The sequence below is a fragment of the Octopus sinensis genome, linkage group LG3 (assembly GCF_006345805.1).
Source record: "Octopus sinensis linkage group LG3, ASM634580v1, whole genome shotgun sequence".
NCBI lineage: Eukaryota > Metazoa > Mollusca > Cephalopoda > Octopoda > Octopodidae > Octopus > Octopus sinensis.
In genome coordinates, this window is record NC_042999.1 from 113,129,942 (window position 1) to 113,133,998 (window position 4,057).

The following is a 4,057-nucleotide window of genomic DNA, read 5'->3' on the forward strand; positions in this document are numbered from 1 at the left end:
CAGAGCTGAAGTCCTGGGAGAAGTAGAGACAGATTGGGCGGCTGACATGAAGAATGCCATCAAGCGCTCAGTCTTCTACCAGTTGAGCAATGCAGTTGGTGAAATTTCTATCATGGCGTCCTATAGGCGAAGAAGTATGATGTTCCTGAAGAAAATCTGAGCATCGACAAAAATCAACTGGCAGCTTCGATCCTAAGGACTTTATCTCCAAGGCTTATGTATAATTTCCAGAAATCCCTGGCCTAGTAGTGTTACAGAGGAGCATTGCCAGTTCGAGACAAACTCTGTAAACACTGCAGTGCCAACAGCCTAGCATGTCCAAGATGTGCGCGGAGCGATGAAACTGTTCTGCATGCAGAATCTAGCGCCCGAAAATTGCTAACTTATTGGTTTATGTCAAACAGCTGCAGTCATATGTAGGACGGATCTGGCTATCAGCTAAGTCCATCATGACAACTGCTTCACCGCCTTCCTTTGGCTGGGAAGGTCAGGCAACGTTTATCTTTCTGATAGGCACAGCAAAAGAAGTTGTGTCGCGGACGAAACTGAAAGGGCTAAAGACAGGCAGTTTCCTGTTTAAACAAGTCCTTATTAACGGATTTCATTTGAAAAGAAAACTAAGAGTGGAGAGAGCAGTGTTGCCTTCTAGCAATTTTGTTGAAAGATGGATGGCAGGGTATATTATAGTCCGAGTGAGCAGGCCTGCACAGAACATACACTTTCGATTAGGGAGGACCACATGGCGACGGTGATGGTGGTGGTGGTGGTGGTGGTGGGGAGCACTTACGTAAGCGGCCATGGTGAACATGTTTTTTGTTAGAAGTCTTTCCCTTATTGGGAAATTTTTGTTGCTAAAATATTTTTCTTACCTCTTTGCCTTTATCGTAAATCCATGTACACACTTTAAATCCCTCTGCATTATCTTTGCTTTGTACCAATTACTTCTTCTTCTTCTTCTTCTTCTTCTTCTTCTTCTTCTTCTTCTTCTTCTCTTCTTCTTCTTCTTCTTCTTCTTCTTCTTCTTCTTCTTCTTCTTCTTCTTCTTCTTCTTCTTATTATTATTATTATTATTATTATTATTAAGGCAGCGAGCTGGCAGAATCGTTAGCGCTCCAAGTAAAATGCTTAGCGGTATTTCATCTGTCTTTGTGCTCTAAGTTCAAATTCTGCCGAGGTCAACTTTACCTTTCATCCTTTCGAGGTCGATAAATTAAGTACCAGTGAAACATACAAGTGAAACACTTGGGTCAATATAATCGACTATCCTCCTCCCCCAAATTTCAGGCTTTGTGTTTGAATAAAAAATATTATTATTATTATTATTATTATTATTATATTATTATTATTATTATTATTATTATTATTATTATTATCATTATTATTATTATTATTATTATTATTATTATTATTATTATTATTATTATTATTATTATTATTGAACGAGAGAGCAGTGCATGTCATCAAAGTGACATGGGGTATAAATACATGAAGCCAAATCTACCTATCATGACTACCCGTCTGATAAGGATACACCAGGCACATGCATCACAACCGTATGTGCTCGACATCGTGATCTCATATCAAGATAAACAGAGCATGGCCTTGCATGTGGGGTCCAGTTAGAAGTTTCTTCAGGTTGAGTTGCCCATCTCACTAAAAGGGTCTCTGAATAAGGTTTGTTTAAGGATGACGAACGAAACATCCATGTTTCCAGAGGTGAATTACTCAAGCTCTCAACATGTGGCTATGATGAACCCCTACTACTTCTGCTCGTGATCAGAAATGTTCATATCGTCAGCCACTAAAGGACATGCTCAACTGGTTATGGTCAAGTAACTGACAAGAAAATCTGTGGTATTAAGCAGAATATTTACTGTAGCCCATCTTTTATACCAAGAAAAAATATGTACATGATAACACTTCTAATCAGAAGCCATGAGAGCACAGTGCCTGGCTCTCGAAGCATCAACGCTTCTTTTTTTTCGTTCCAATTCATGACTGTATTTCACGCATTACAAAATGAAAACTCTTTGGAGGTATGGTGCAGGCTTGGCTGTGTGGTTAAGAAGCTCGTTTTGCAATCACGTGGCTTCGGGTTCTGTCTCACTGTTTTTACCGATTGTATTTTATTTGCTTACATATTTTAACGACATTTCTCTTTTAAAATGTATACCAAAGGAACCTATCGAACAACCAAAGTAAACATAATTGTATGCAGTGATTACAAAATCATATTGCACTACAAAAAATGAACACTTACAACGAAAGAAGAAAAAAAATGCATATTTAATAGAAAAAGAAAGGAACACAAAGCCTACTCCATCTCTTTTGTTGCATACATAGTTTTTATATTTGACAAGAGTCAGAGAGAAATAATTAATTAAGACAGTGTTTTCCTTGCCCCAAGATTCAGCTATGGTGGCAGCTTTCAATTATCGACGAAATATTTAGACAATACACTGCATGGAATTTTGGAAGAAATTGTAACATAACTTTGTAGCATGACCTTTGTAGCATAACCTTTGTAGCATATATTATATTACAATTTGTTGCACTTTCAAGAATGAAGACCCAACCAAAACATATTGGCCAAAATTCTTGTATTTCCGCTTATACACTCCAGCACAAAGAATGAAGAAATACGAGGAACATTGAAACTATGTAGATCCAAGGCTGGTAGTTATTTTTGTATCAGCAGTATATACGGATTGTTAAAGCAGTGATATATGGTTACGTGAGGCCATATGGATTTGCATATCTTAACGAACTTCGAAGACCATCAGGCAATGTCAGGACTGTGCCTTGTTGAAAGTGCTGAAACGAAGTGTATGAGATTGATAGTATAAGACCTAGTTGCTACATATATACTACTAAGAGCCATCTGAGAATATTTTATCCCAAAGAACTGGCAAAACTTAGAAAGTAAATGAGAAAGGAAAGTAGCGGAGCGTAACCAAGAGAACAAGAAGAGCAAGCCCCAATTTTCAGAGCACGATCAGTTACAGCTCTAGAATTGTAAGGAGAGGTTACCTTCTATTCAGTCCAGGAAACAAGTGAGCTGATGCAGTGTCTCTTAACACTGCAATCAGCAACGCCATTCTACGGTTGTATGACAAGGAAGAGGCAATAGTTGCCGAGGAAAGTATCGAAACTATGAAAATCAGAGAAAGAAATCACACACACAAAAGTGAATAGCAATGACGGCGAGAACAATGAACTGAAATCCAGCAACATCTAATAAACAGAATCATGTATCTGTGGCGCAAACGATCTCCTGATGATATAAAAATGACAGAAGTGCAGTTAGGGCTGGAATAAAGAAGACTCGCAATGAACAAGTTGTTGGCAAAAACAATGCAAATATATTCCGACAAGCTGAAATATTGTTATCTTGAAGACGTGAGTTGCTATTCATTCTAACCAACTCAAAAAATGTTAACAAATATCTTTGGTTGCACGTGACATTTTAAACGGAACATTAACATAAAGCTCACCGGCCTCGGAGGTTGGTAAAGTTTGGATGAAGGGGTGAAAACATTGTCAGTAGTTTTTCAATAATCTCAAGATATCTTATAATTTTTATTAATATTCTTTTTTTCTCCATGACATTTCATCACTTTGGATGTTATCATCTTAATCATATAAATATTAAATTTCATAATTATTTTAATTGTCGTTAGCAATATTAATTTTTCTCCTATCATTCAGTAGTTTATTTTAATCAGTATTTTATTAATTTTTCTCCTTTTTTTTTCATGAAAGGTTTTCAAATATTATTGCTTTCATGTCTAATTATTATCATTATTTCTAACTTTGGCATCTATAAATTGGTGTATATTTCGATTTTCACTTAATTCTGATCTCAGCTGAAACACGATAAGTATAGAAATACTTAAAGTATGCGATAAGCTCATGTCTCTTAAGTAAATGAATACATACTCAACTTTAATAATATATTAAGTCCTTTAATGAACTATAGACATCTTGAATTCCTCTCTAAGACTTTGACAAATTACATATGCGTATTAATATAAATATTTATATCTGTATCTATCGA